Here is a 15,719-nt window from a genome sequence, read left to right as displayed (position 1 = left end):
CCATCAAAAAGAATGAAGAAATTTTGCCATTTGCAATGATGTGGATGGAGCTAGAGATTATGCTAAGCAAAATAAGTCAGTCAGAGAGACAAATAACATATGATTTCACTCATATATAGAATTTAAGAAACAAAACATAAACATAGGGGAAGGGAAAAAAAAAAGGGGGAAGGAAGCAAACCGTAAGAGACTCTTAACTATAGAGAACAGAGGGTTGCTGGAGGGGAGGTGGGCGGGGGATGGACTAAATGGATGATGGGTATTAAGGAGGGTGCTCTTTGTGATGAGCACTGGGTGTTACATGTAAATGATGAATCACTAAATTCTACTCCTGAAACCAGTATTACACTATATGTTAACTAAAATTTAAATAAAAATTTGAAAAGAAAAAAAAAAACCCCCTGCACATTTCAGTCCTTATCCTAGTTAGTAGAAGAGAAATTTGAAGATAGAAAGGGATGGTAGTGGGGAATGAGGAGAGTGAGATACTGATGGCTTCTCAAAGATGTTGGTAAACTGGTTCAGTGAAAAAATTTTAGTTTTTCACACTCCAGGGGATATTGGGTCTTTACTTTCTCTCATGATAGGGGTATTCTAAACCAAGCAGGAGACATATCGCATGAATGAATAATGTTAAAGAGATATGGACATGATAACTTCCTAGCATATATTTGTATTGAACCCATACTGGGCAAGAGGGAGGGGAAAGAGTAGTACCTCCTCTTATAAACTGACAGCTCGATGAATTCATCAAGAAGGACCTGGAGCTCCTGTGCGAAGTTTGTGCTGACACACCTGATTGGTAAAGAATATAGAGGGAACAAAACTGCCCCCACCACCTTACGGAAGTTGCTAAACAATACGAACAGATAATACAACAAGAAAATACAGTTTTAAAACAAACATATGTAAAAATGATCAACTTTGCTAGTAATCAAAGAAATGCATATTAAAACATCAGTAAAAATGTCTTTCCCCACTTTATTATTATTATTATTATTATTATTATTATTATTATTATTTAGGGGGAAAAATGAGTAAAGCAGAAATATAGCCAAATGGTTAAGAGTACTGTGGACAGGATCTGAGTTTGAGTCCAAGTTCTACCATTTAGTTTCTGTATAACCTTGGACATGGCTTTTAAACTTCCTGAACCTTAACTTCCGCATCTGCAAAAGATGGTACCTAAAAGTAGGTGTTTCAGAGATTTATTGTGAGCACAATGAGATAATATATGCAAAGCACTTAGACAAGTACTTGGCATATGGTAAATATTCAATAAATACAAGATATTAGTATTAATACTGATGTTTATGGCCGTTGGTGGAGGCACTACAAATTGTTTAAACTTGTGGTAAGCAGTTTGGCAAAATTAATCTAAGTCATGAAAGAATTCGTGGTTACTCTAAAAAGCCTGCTTTGGGAATTCATCCTAAGGGAAGAATTCCACAGAATGAAAAAGTTATATTCATGCAAATGTTATTGTAGTAATATTTGTAGTATCAAAAACCCTCAAATATTTGGCAGGAATATAGCGGTTAAATTATGGTAGTTTTTACTTAATGGAATTTCACTTGGCGAATTAAAAAGGTAATTATGAATCTTACATGGTAATATGGAAACATGATTGTAATGTAAAAAGAGATAAAATTATATATTGCAATTATAATAATATAAAAATAAGTTTTTATGTGGACATAAATTACAGAGAAATACATGTTTGTGTTACTAGGGTGATAGAATTAAGGATATACTTTCTTTGCTTTCCAGATTTTTCAGTGTGTGTGTATGTATAAAACAATAGCTACCACTTACTGGGTACTTACTGTGTGCCCGGCTCGGTGCAGTATGCTTCAGATACGTTATCTCATTTTGATTACAGCTACCCATAGGGTAGGTATTACTTTCCCTGTTAAACAGAGGAAGAAAATGTAATTCACAGAGGATACCTGAAGTTATGTTAATGGTGGAACCAGAATTTGAGTCTAAATCTGACTCCAAAACCCATGCTCACCATTGACCATAACAGCGTCACTACATATTTCTTAAAAGAGCATTGAAGAAATTCAAAATGGAAATAGAAGAGGCTCTCCCATGGTTATGTTTAATTTGGTTCTTAAAATGGCGACACCGTTAGACAAAAAGGAAAGAAAATGATAGAAAAATAAATGGAGAAAGAAAACTATTGTCATGCTTAGAATGATTCTGAATTAGTATATTAAAATGATTTCCTTAATATCTGGATTTTGGTTTTCCAAATAGGGTCACCTTAGGACTATTGTTTAATATATGTTGATAGAGGAAACTAAGGCAGTTTTTTATTTTTAAGATTTATTTATTTGTTCATTTATTGGAAAGAGAGAGTGGGTGGGGGAAGGGGCAGAGGGAGAGAGAGAATCTTGAGTAGACTCCCCGCTGAGCACGGAGCCGACAAGGGGCTTGCTCCCACGCCCCCGAGACTGTGACCTGAGCCCAAATCAAGAGTTGGAGGCTTAACCAACTGAGCCACCCAGGCACCCCTAAGGCAGTGTTTTAAATCAGAAGCTGGTTATCATGGGAAGCTGGTTATCATATTTAGGTTGGGGTTTTTGTGGTTGTTGTTATTATTGCTTTTGGTCAGAAGACTTTATGGCAAACAGATTGTAACATGAGTATTTCAAGAGGTGCAGCAAAGGAGCTTTGAGGGACTGCCGTACAGATATACTCTCAGGCAGGTGCCTATAGATAACCTTTCCATATCTCCCTTTCGTTGAGTCTGAGGCTAAATGATTATAGTTCATAAATAGGATCTGTCTTAGGGATTCCATTCCAATTTCTTGCTATAATCTGGCTCCCACATGGAATTCCCACTGTAATTTCAATATTTCACAGTAGTTAGGGGTCTGGGACCCAGAAGCTCCCTGAAGAGATTACTGCATAGATTTCTCAGAAGGAAAAGGAATTGTTACCCAGTAGGCAATAAAAGAAGTCATCATTCACATCCCGAATCAGTGAAAATAGAGGATTTACTTCTAAATAATCTGATTTCTTTTTCAATGATTTCCTAAAAATAGAATATGTTAGATTAATGGGAAGACATTCATTCAGTGTTTTCTTCTTCGTATTAGAAGAACATTTTATTAGTTCAAGAAATAGAAGCCTTAAATGGAGATGCAAAAGAAATAAAGTGTACCTTTACGGGCAATAGAAGGAAAACATTTTATGTCTAGGAAACAAAAATAAAGTTAAGTGTGCAATTGGTAGAAGAGAAAAACCAATAGGCACCATCTGACTTGTTCTTATTTGAAAAATACAATTTCTGAAAGTTACTTCTATGTGTAGATTTTAAAGTATTTTAGATAATCAAAGGGAACTGGGGACTAACAGCCCAAAATGGTGTGGGGTTTCTTTTCTTTTTAACTCTGTATAAATCGTGTCCTTAAATTTCTGTGGTTGAATCACCAGTTATTGAATATTCTTGATGTATGTACCTCTTAATTTGAAGATAAATGAGCTATTTCTTTATATTTTCTCTGGCGTTTAAAATAAAAGCTGAGGTAAAGTCTTCTCAGGCTGGTTCTTCTTCCTTCTTGCTGGATTCTCCCACTCTGCAGCATTATTCTAGTGACATTATTCTATTAACATATTTACCTCATCAGTGTCACCCTCTCATTGTTTCTGAGGATTAGTCTTGCTTTTGGAGATGAAAGGGATGAGGCGAGAGGCCTGTGTGGACCGGAAGTGTGAGGGGTGAGGAAGGAACCTGAAGGAACTCTGCAGGTGCAGGGCTTCCACCCGGAGAGGCCCAGAGGAGCGCTTCGCCCTCTCCAGGCCCTGCTTCCCTGTTCCCCACTGGCAGCCTCTCTCTGGCTTCCTTAGTGTGTGGAGCACAGCAGTTCATGGAGGAGAGCTTCCAATGACCTTGTAGCAAGGGTGTGGCCGCAGTGAGGGCCGCACTTGGGACTAAGGTGAGAGCAATAGCCTGGCTGGAGGGGTGAAGAAGGAGGAGCCATACAAGGGTTTTGTGGGAATCATTTTCCACATTCGGGCTCAAAAATAAGTTTTAAGTGTTTCTTTTGGGAGCTTTAGCTAAATATGCCGTCTCTTATAAACTTTTGCTGTCTCAGAGTAAACTTTGTTCTCAAACCTGGCAAAGAGGAATACAGTACATTTGGTTAGGTGTTCTAAAACATTTTAATCATTAATATAATTGTCATATTATATAGATGAGGAAACTGAAGTAGAGAGAGGAAGGATTTATTTTGACCAGACAGCAATTTATGGTGGAACTGCTTGGCAATTACTCAAAATCTTTCAGAGATTTTCTTTTTTATAGTGTGAGAAAGTAAAGTGTATGAGAGCTCATCATTCTTCATTTTAAGCTCCTTGTTGTATCTGAAAGTCTTGCCAGATACCTCTGTTTTTAATCCCTGATGGCTGGTTTCCACATGTGTGACTATCCTTTCTCCTATAGACTTGATTGATGTCTACAGGACTAAATCAAATGAGAGATTTCCATCCCAGCTCAGTGGCAGTTAGGAGAAGAGATGGCCAAGATGAGCAGTGCTGACAGGAACTGGCCAGTTTGGACACTAGAGAAACACTTAGTAGATTATATTCTATTTGCTAAATAGATAATATAAACGAGGAATCCAGACCAAGCTGGCCAGCTTGATTCTTTTCTGTCTTGTATAGAATGATGATGTGATAAAAAGAAAAGAGAATTTTAAAATTCAGAATTTTTGCAAATATTCTTCTCATGTCACCCATCTATAAATACCAGTAGGCCAGATCATGTAGAACAGGCTTGGGAAGCAGTAATTAACTTTTGAAAAATCCACATATTCATGACAATTCGTGTTATCTCAGAATAACAAGGGACTTTGTGTGGTGGCGATGAAGGGGTGAAGGGGACTACAGCCTGGTAATTAAAAATTATTTTAAAAGCCCTACAGACAACTGTCTTTACTGATGCTTGTAGATAATAATGTTGATTTCTGTACTATCTTTTTGTTTTTACAACTTCTTTTATCTTGGAGGGTTTGAGGAAGACATAAGCATAGAGGCAAATGATGTATATGGGATTATATGTATTACATGTTACACCTATTTTGATCCTAACATTGATTTCCACAAATAAGTTTTCTACTTATTTAAGTGTTGGTGAAAAAAAAGATGAAGTGAAAATAAATGTCTCGTCTATGTTCTTTTGGCATGGAGACCAAATGTGTTAAACAAAGTAACACTTTAATTATAACTACTCAGTAGTTACCTCATTTGTTAGTCATTTTTAGGGTAGTTTGCATGCTAGTAGAAGAAAAGATATGTTGTGAATTCTTCTGTATTTTTATTTATTGTGATTTTTAAAGTTATAAACTCTTAGTTGATAAAATCTTCTGAGATATTTTTTGTGCGTGTTTTTTTTATGATTCAGAATATAGAACAATACCATATCATTCTGTAATCTCAGATTCCTAAGTCACTGAGACCTTTAACTTTATATATGAAGCCAGCGAACAATTTCTTTATCACCATTGTCATCATTGTAATCATCAAAAAGTGTCTGAGGCACTTATGTGTCTTCTGTGTATGTTACCATGTCTTCAAAGTAAAATAAGTCGGCTAATATCTTCTCTCTAGGACTTTACAATCTAAGATAGAAAAATTGATAGAGATGAGCATAAAAGTCATCTAGACAGCTGGGCACATTAGACAGAAATGTACTATACTGTCTTAAGAGTACATATATAATACACTGGGTGATTCTAAATTGGATCAAGTGAAAAATGAATTAAGAGTTATCCTTTTTGTACCATTGCAGAAAGGGCAATCTTTATATTATTCTTTAAGAACCTGTTACCTCCAGATAACCGCTGGACAGACTTTGGGCATAGAGATAAAAAGAAGTGACACTGATCGTACAGTTATAGGAAAGGAAAGCCCTCTACCCACCAAAATACTTCCCCTACCTGATGCCACCTAATATTCTTTTAGTCTGAGGCTTTGTTTTCTGTTGGGTGCAAATATCTGCACAAGAAATGTCACGAAATTGTGTACTAAGTAGATAAAGAGAAGGGTATTTGTATCCTACTAGTCTAGAAATAAATCAAGTTTGAACGGTGCATCATAACATATTTTTAGGGTTTGAACAAAAATGTTTTTCAGACTTGGTTTATTTTCCAGTCACTAGTGTATAAAACCTTCCAACACCTTTTAGATATTGAGGGGGAAAAAACTCTTTATTTATGTTTGAATTTCTAGAAGTAGTCTAGTCATAGTGTATTTGACTGAAATTTGAAAGTACTGCATTCATAAACATCTACAAGAGTATTTGCTTCTTAAAAGCTTAGGACTTTGTTAGCATAAGAATTGTGCTTTGAGCGTGCCTGGGTGGCCAGTTGGTTGAGCCTCCAACTCTTGGTTTCTTGGTTTCCGCTCAGGTTGTGAGGGGTGGTGAGATGGAGCCCCACCTCAGGCTCTGCGCTCAGCAGGGTGTCTGCTTGAGACTCTGTCTGCGCCTCCCCTCCACCTAAAAAAAAAAAAAAAAAAAAAAGGATTGTATTTTGAAATAAGTCGTGTTCATCCTTATCTTACCATAAATCTTAAAATCCATTGTCTACAGGGAAAATAGTTATTGTATAATTACCATGTTATCTGGCTGATTTTGCAGTTAACTTTTTGGCCTACTTTGCTCTCATCTGTGGCTGTAGATGAATGAACCAGCTTGCTATAAAAATGTAGTGTTAAGTTAATTGCATCAAAGCATTTTGCTGAGGATAGGACCTCTGGCCTTGAAAAAGTATTGACTGCAGTTATTTATTTGTGTGATAATTCTATTACTAGCGATTTCTCTGTATCTCCTTTGATTTTAAACTACAGCTTTACCCAGTATGGTCATGCACTAGTCACATGTTACTGTCACATACTTGAGTGGTTGACCTACATGAAATTACCTATATTCAGTTGGTTTTGATTTAACAAAAATAGCAGTTTCATGTGATTAAAAATATCAAGAACCTCAAAAAATGTCAACACTCTCCCCCTTAGTAATTGTAGCTCTGAGCCACCCCCGGAAGTAAATACACACATGCGTGTGTGTTTGTGTAACCTGTGGAGTTCTAGATGTGTGTATGTATGACCAGTGGAAGCCAGCCTCCATGATACCCCACAGAGCTCCCGTGTCCTGCTATTCACACCCTTGTATAGGCCCCTCTCCCCTCATACCGGGACTGGTCTGTGTGGCCCCTAGAATATGGCAGCGGGGATGGCAGGTTTCTTCTGAGAAGAGGTGACCAGTCTTACAAAAGACTGAGGCTTCTGTCCTGGCGTTGTTCTCCCTTTCTGTCTCTCATTAGTTGTTCTGAGGACAGCAGGCTGCTTTGACACGAGGACAGTCAGACAACCTAGGGAAAGGCCCACATGGTGAGGAGCTGAGTTCTCCAACAACCAGCAAGAAACTGGAGCTTCCCAACAACTACACTCAGCTGAGTGAGCTTGGAAACGGATCCTCCCCAAGTTGTGTCCTCGAATGACTACAGCCATTTGTGTGATAGCAACTTCATGAGTAACTCAGAGCCACAAGCACCCAGCTAGGCTGCTTCAGGATTCCTGACCCACAGAAAATGTGAGATAATAGATGATGATGTTTGAAGCTGCTGAGTTTGGGTCGTTAGTTACACGGCAATAGATAACTAATACATAATCTTAATGCACAAAGAGGTTCACTACACTGTACTTTATAATGGCCCAAACCCAAACCACAATCAAACAAAACAATTAAATGTTCTAAAGCGGGGAACGGTTAAGTAAATTATGGCATATACTTACTCAGTGGGATATTATGCAATTATTAAAATGTTGAGCTGAATTCATCCTTAGGAATAAATGTGGGCAGAGGAAGCCCATGGGCAGCTTCTAGGAACCACTCAGAGGGAGTCACACCAAGAACCTCTCCGACCAGGGGCCATTTTTATAAAAGCACCTGGCAAACTTTCTAATCATCCAGTGTTCCATTTGTTTCCCTTTTCTGTTTCCTCTCTTTGTGTGCTCTTGTAGAGAGTCTAGCAGAGCCCCAGCCGCTCTTGACTGTCTAGCCTCCTCCGGCCACCCTTGCCTGAGCAACTTGAAGGCAGGGACTTAAAACTGGGCTGGAGCAAAGAAAGTGTGCCAGGGATGTCGCAATCATAAAATGCACCCCTTTCCACTTCAGTTTACTTTGTTTGAAGCAGCATGCAAAATTGCAGGCAGAGGAAAGCTACAGCCATGGCTGCAATATTATCTACTCATCTAGCAATTGGAAACCAAAATGAAAACATTTCTAGATACAAAAACCATTTTTTGTAAAAGATCTGATTCCCAGTAATTTATCATCAGTTTCTTCATGGATAGAGCACCACAGTTAGCTTTTGCCTCCTTCTCTTCAGCTTAGTCTTAGCTGTGAAGTCGTTGTAAGTCAAAAACAAAAAAATTGCCAAAATTTGGGGGTTTTAAAAATTGCTCTAAATCTTATGTTACCTATTAACTTCCAGGCCATGACCAGGTCTTTCTCATTTCCCACATTCTCTTGCTCTTGTCTCCACTTCTTTTCCTTAGCATATTTTGAAGCTGCCTTTTATATTTGAGCCCCGTAAGTGCACCGTCCATCCCAGCTGATTGTAATTTCTTACTACGGCACCATTAACTCCAGATCAATGGCTTACTTGACTCACTCGTCTTTTTAAAGGAGCCAGAATTATTTAACCTTCAAAGCATATGTATGTATGTTAACCCTTAATCTCTCAAACATTCAACCCATGTGTACGAGTTAGACCAATGGCTCTGAGGACTGGAGAGACATGGTGTGGAAATAATGAGAGTAGGAAAAACGACATCTGAGGGGCGGGGGAAATAAATAAAAATTATATATTAGATTTTTTTCATAATAATATGCAAATTATCTCTCCACCTTTTTCTCACCCTGAAACTGGAGAGGTCTGTGTCTCAGCTCAGAATTATAGAAGACTTGTTACCTACAGAGGGATGTTGCCTCTTGCAGATGTGTTGGCGAAGAATAAAACCAGCCTCTGTGATGGCCTCCCACCCCCAATGATGCCCACCTCTTCCTAGTCACATCCTTGTGTAGCCTCCTCCCACATTTCACCAGTGAAATATAGCAGAAGTGATGTTATGTGACTTCTGAGGTTAGATTATGAAAGACTGCAGGCATTGTCTTGGGTTCTCTCTTTTGGATCACTCACTCTGGGAGAGGCCTCATCATAAGGAGCCTATGGAAAGGCCCCAGAAATGGGGAGGACCTGATGAAGGCTTCTTCCAGCATTCCTGTGAGTGTGCTTAGAAGCAGATCCACTAGACCCAATGGAGCCCCGGATAATGCAGCCCTAGCGGACATCCTGACTGCAGCCGTGAAAGGCCCCAGCCTGAACCACCCAGCTAAGCCGCTCCCACATTCCTGACCTACAGAAACCACGACATAGTAAGTGTTTCCTGTTTGAAGCAGCTAAGTTGGTGTGATTTGTTACATAGCAGCAGATAACTAAGCAGTAGATTTGCTGGGTTAGACCAATAACAGGACAAATTTCTTCCACTTTGGAAGTCACATTCCTATACTCACACTGGAGTATGGTCGGTATATAACCAGCTTTGGCAATTGCAACACCATATTTGGCTTTTACTGTAATTTTACCAAATCATGAAAAGTTTGGTTGAATGGGGTGACTTTTATAACGTAAGATTAACATCATAACTGTGTAGTCAAATTTAAATGTATCTTTTACCTGCTTTATTTCTGAAATGCTAGTGATATCTTTTATAGCCAGATGCAAAAACTGTCCTATCTTTAAATGGATAAACAGAGAAATGATGATTCATGACTTTCTTTTAGTTTTTAATATAACTTGTAGGGCTTAGAGACATTGATTAAAAATGGTGTTTGAAAAAATAATCTTAAAAAGCAATAAAGTTAAAAGAAATTAGAGTTCCTGAGGTGTTCGATTTGCCTAATTATTTCTGAATTAGTGTGCGAAATTCATATTTTTTCTTCCTTTTTTTCTTATTGGAGAGTCTCTTCATTTTGAGTCCTTTTTATGAATTCTCCTGCTAGATCACTTAGTTTTGCACAGTCTTCTCTCCTACATCTCTGTTATGAGCAGAAAAATTAGTTAAGTATCATAATATATATTTAAGTTAATTCTTTTTTTGCAGGCCAACTATTAGGTTTTCATCAGTTTCTTGAAATTTGGCGCTGAAATTTTTATTTTTATTTCACTTATAGTGATTCTTTTATGACTCCAAAACATGACTTCAAGAATCAAAGGTAGAAAGCACATTACCTTTCCACATCCAGAGCCTCCCACAGGTCATTTTAGAAGGTATAAAGTTTAAGCCCAGGGTTGTGAAATGATGGTTGCAGGCTGTAGCTGGCCCACAGTTGGATGTGTTTTTTTTGGCCTGCACTATATTGTCTCACAGAGTGTTCTTAAAAAAAAAAAAAAGGTTGCCCACACTTAAAAAACCAGGTGATTTCACATTAAAAACCAGATTTCTGGCTTCTCTTGAAACATCATAGGGTCTGATGACAGTAGGCTTATGTTCCTACGTGGCAGCACCCGGCTCAAGCGAAGTAATTCCGCTGCTGGGAGCTGGTGCGTGTACTTTTCCAGGCTTCGACTGCTCCCCTTCTCAGTGTTTTTCTTATACCCTCTGACTTCACTTATTTGAGGTCCTTGCCTGGGCCCTGTGGACATTTGAGTTCACCCCTCCAGATCTAAACAAACAGCCACAGCAATTAAGAGGAGGGGTGGAAGCCACTGGGAGCACCATTAAAGCAAAATCCCTGTTTTTCCTGCTATAGCCATGGCTGTTATACACTGATGGGCACTGGCCTCTTCTGGTCAACATAAAGCCATTTCTAATATTCCATTCATCCAGCTCTAGGCAGTACTAATTTTATGAGTGTTGTTGTTCTTAAAAGTCCTCCCTTTATGCTGTGTCTTTTTGTTTTAAAATCAAAGTGTCCTGAGAATTTTTTATTTTTCTGTATTAAAGACTTTCATCCATTGAAGTTGTAATCCTTCACACCTCTCAGTGAGAGAGTGCCACAAGTTCAGCCTTTATTTTGTTAGGAAAACAAAAACAAAAACACAAACCCAGGTCCCAAGAACAGCACAGAATAAAATTCTTAAGAAAAAGCAACTCTGTGAGAAGCAAGGAGTTCTCACCCAAAAATTTCATATTAAGAATATTCAAAGAATTGTATGCACATAAGCCTTTACAAATGCTAGTAGAAAGGATCATGGAAAAATTGAGAGAGGCAGAGAGAAGTGTGACGGATGACCACCCATGTCACAGTCCCCTGGAGGAGGCTGCCTTCCTTCCTTCACTCAACAGTGAGCTGTTCATGAGGCCCAGTAGAACAGTTGTTCCTTTACTGGAAACAGCTGACCATCAGGTCTGAGGACTGGATATTCAGTTGTCTACATGTCTGCAATAAATGGCCTTCATTACTATTGATGAAAAAGCAAGTGCTATTGGATAGTTTTATTCCTTCTGACAATTTGCAGTCTAAAAAATTGTTACAAATGAATAATGCTTCACATTTTAAAAATGTAATTTTAACTTAAATGTAGTAAGGGCATAAATTAAGGCAAGAGGGCAAGTGTGAAAAAGTAAACGGATAATACTTCTACTATGTATTAATAATTTTCAAGATTTTTAATTTTCAGAATGCTTAAAGGAGACATAGATTCCCACCATTTTTTAAAATAAGAAAATTCCTGCCATCTTGAGAAATAAGCTAAAATGTTTATTTTTCCTTTGTAATAGTAATACTAGTATAGTTAACGCAGCAGTGGCTGTATGTATGGACAAAAGACGTGTTCACGTTTCTTTTATTTTTAAAAAATTTATAACCACATCGAAGAAAATTTGGCAAATTGAGAAGAAAAATATATCAGCAATGGTACCATCAATTCACTATAAATTCTTAGTATGTTGGTATAGTATATAACCTTCTTTCTCTGCATTTTTCTTTGTATAACTACTAATCTTGCTTGTTATCTAACGGTAATGATTATGTTGAATGTTATTGCATAAGAGATTTATTTTTTTAAAAACTAATTTTTGAAGATTTATTTAAAATTTAAAATGAAGCTATTTTCGGGTCCTAAGATAAACTTCTTGATTCACTGCTTTGCTTTGGTCAAACCTGTAATCAGCATCTGAGTCTGTATCAATCTTTGATTTTGTAAGTATGATAATTAACAACCAAAACTCATTTTCAAATTAGAGCTAGAAATGAACTCCGTGAGATTTCTGTTATGGGAAGTAATTTTTAGATGTACCAGAATTGGCATGTGCTTTGGTTACCATTGCTTTTGTCCGAATACAGAAGTGTAGGACACAGGAAAGGGGAGAAGGAAGTAATATGGGAAACACGGCCTGTGACACCCCTACATATGCGGTTTCCCCGCCTGCTCCACAGACTTGACTCTTTGCTCTTACTTGGTGTGGTCTGTTTATACCTTCACCCTGAGCCAACTCTGTTAGAACAGAACAATGTTTTACTCTATTCTGCTTCCCCAAGATCTAGGCAGGTTTCTAGCACATAGTAAGCCCTTAATGAACACCCAATGACCAGAGGAAGAGAGGAAAATATGTAAATGTACCGAGCATGAGAGAGGACAGGATTACACTGGGATGTTTTGGGCTGTAAGTTACAGAATATCAAGTACAAATGGCTTAAAAATAAGGACATTTTTTATTTTACATGACACACAAGTTCAGAGTCAGGGCAGTTCCAAGGTTGGTTATGCAGCTGAACAGTGTCATGGAGGACCCAAGTGTTTTTCATTTTTATACTCAGTCATCCTCAGAATATTGGTGATTTCTTCCATTATCATTGCAAGATGGATGTAGGAGTTGTAGATGTCATTCATACACTTGACCATGTCCAGCAAAGAGTCAGAGTTTCCTTCTGTGTGTATCTATTGACGACAGAGAAAAAACCCTTTCACAGATGCTTCTAGTTGACTTCTACTCATGCCTTGGCTGACAAAGGCTACTGGGTCGACACCAACAGTGACTGGCACAGAAATGCCAGAGGAAGCAACCATAGGGAAGAGGAGAAAGATATGCCATAGGAAAAAGAGTAGCAACGGAGGGAGGATGAAATAGTCTGTAGTATGTGTAATATAGTACGGTGTGCATTCTTTAGGCCTACTGTATTTTTACCTGTATATACACTGCTTTATGCCTTATATGTGTATGAAGGTAATAGAATACCATCATTTATAAATAACAGTGTGTTTCTGATCCCAGTTTTTATAGGACCATATAAATCTGGAGATGTGATGTATATGAGATCTCAAGTACAGAACTGGTAGGCCCAACCCATGTTCTTGGAAGCTTCATTACCTTCACAGTAAATATTTCTCCAGTGCCATCCCCAGCCTTCCCCACATTTACCATCATTATTCTGGAGAGAATAGAAAACAGCTGAGGATGGGACTGGGTAACAAGTCAGAAGAACAGAGTTTGCTTTCTTAATAACATTATAGATTTCAGGAAAAGGAGGATATGGCACTCTAACAGTTATTCAAGGAAAGGATAAAATGCATGGGAATTACAAAGATAGTAGATTTTTTTTAAAAAGAACCTTAGTTTTTATTAATAGTACTTTTATTTTTTAAAAATATTTTATATGACAGAGAGAGAGAGAGCACAAGCAAGGGGAGAAGCAGAGGGAGATGGAGAAGTAGGCTCCCTGTTGAGCAGGGAGCCTGATGCCGGGCTCAATCCCAGGATCCCAGGATCATGACCTGAACCACACAGGCTCCCCTGTTAATAGTACTTTTAAACAGTTGTAGTTTACTGCACATTCTTACTCCTAGAAAATAGAAATAAAAGTGAGCAAACATAAATAGATAAACTACTCTTTATACTCTCCCAAAATAAATGCAGCCTGTTTCAGATCTCACTCAACTTACAATAGGGTTATATCCTGGTAAATCCATTGTGAAACTGAAAATATCCCAAGTTAAAAATGCATTTGCTACACCTAACCTACTGCACATCATAGCTTAGCCTAGCCTACCTGAAACGTGCTCAAAACACATTAGCCTACAGTTGGGCAAAGCCATCTAACACAGAGCCCTTTTTATAATAAAGTGCTGAATGTGTCATGTAATTTATTGAATACTGCACTGAAAGTGAAAAATGGAATGGCTGTGTGGGTGCAGCATGCTTGTAAGCGTATTGGTTGTTTAACCTTTCGGTCCTGTGGCTGGCAGAGCTGAGGCTCGCCACTGCCCAGCATCACGAGAGTATTGTATTGTGTATGTATCACTAGCCTGGGAAAAGATCCAAATTCAAAATTCAAATTGCAGTTTCTGCTGAACGTATATTGCTTTTGCATGATCATAAAGTTGAAAAATCTTAAGCCAAACCATCCTAAGTTGGGGACTGTCTGTGTATATGTTCCAGGTGCCCTTAAATATGTACACATAAAGTTGATATTACCATACGACACCTGTATAATTTGGACTGAACTGAATTAAGTTACTATTATGTTCCTATTTTATGTTAATTAACATAAAATATGAAAATTATGTCTATAAATTACATATAATATTACACTTTATGCTTTCTTTCCATTTCCCTTGGGTGGGGGTGGTAGGAGAGATACAGTAATCACCTGTTTCACCTGCTGGCTTATTGGTCTTAAGGCAATTGCAGCAGAATCCCAGAGAGGCTTCTGAGGAATCTGTTATATTTCGAGGTTGATATTCCAGTCTGTTGCTGTTGTCTTTTTTTTTTTAACCATCGTCCTCTTACCTGGCTCTTGTTCTTGAGATTACATATTGACTTCCCATTGTAGTTCGTATTCCACGTTAGATTTTTTTAATTGAAATATATTTGCTAATCAACGTAGTGTTAATTTGTACAAGTGTGTCATCTGTACCAGATTTGAGTGAGTCTGGCACATAATAACCTTTGATTGATACATGTTTAATGAAAGGATGAATGAACCATTTATATAATACTAGAACTTCTAAGATAATTATAATAATTGAAGGAAAACAAATATTGGATAGTATAACCTGTATTTTCTAACATTATTTCCTTTTAGAAAATGTGATATCACCAATCTTTTGAAAAATTAATACTATTTTTTTTAATTAAAGACTTTAAGTGATATGCTAAATAGATATCTTAGCTTGACTATTAAGACATAAATTACCAAGGCACTACAAATCTGGGAAGATGAGAACATAATTTGAAAGGAAGAGATTCTAGAAATGGGTATATGTGATTTAGTAAGAGAGGCCATGGATACAATGAGGGGAGAATCCATAACTATGTATGGTGTTTTATGCTTCTCAAAAGACATTTTCTACATATATTTTTATGGGTCTGCCTGCTCATTTCCCATTCTCTACAATTTAAAATGTGTTATTTTTATAGCTGTTTGTCTTGGACACACAAGCAAATCAACATGTATATTCAAAATATTTTATTTCTGATATGAAAGGTTACGATAAATTTATTCCTTTATCTAAACATTAACATTTACACATAAAATATGTTGTTCTGTTGTAGATCTCATTTTATATGTACAATGAAAATGCACCTTTTAATTTCTGAATAAGTTAAAATCTTTTAAAAGTACTATAAGATGAAAGGAATTTAAAAATTGACATTATTGGCACAAGATTCATGTTAATGTTTACTCATGTAAATAGCAC

The 15,719-nt window shown here is 37.4% G+C and overlaps 1 protein-coding gene and 1 long non-coding RNA gene across 4 annotated transcripts in view; one reads left to right on the top strand and one right to left on the bottom strand.

The window, feature by feature from the left end:
- The window catches only part of SPAG6 (sperm associated antigen 6), a 62,057-nt gene that overhangs the window by 20,572 nt on the left and 25,766 nt on the right, over positions 1-15,719 (top strand). The window lies entirely within an intron of this gene.
- The window catches only part of LOC141371257 (uncharacterized), a 47,476-nt gene continuing 44,486 nt past the window's right edge, over positions 12,730-15,719 (bottom strand). For both annotated transcript variants that reach the window (XR_012376065.1, XR_012376064.1), the window contains one exon: positions 12,730-12,959. This is a non-coding gene — a long non-coding RNA (uncharacterized lncRNA). The remainder of the gene's footprint in view (positions 12,960-15,719) is intronic.

Source organism: Callorhinus ursinus, unplaced genomic scaffold (genome assembly GCF_003265705.2).
Source record: "Callorhinus ursinus isolate GAN/ISIS: 27379988/994484 unplaced genomic scaffold, GSC_fseal_2.0 scaffold63, whole genome shotgun sequence".
Classification (NCBI taxonomy): Eukaryota; Metazoa; Chordata; class Mammalia; order Carnivora; family Otariidae; genus Callorhinus; species Callorhinus ursinus.
This window is presented reverse-complemented; position numbering and strand designations above follow the sequence as displayed.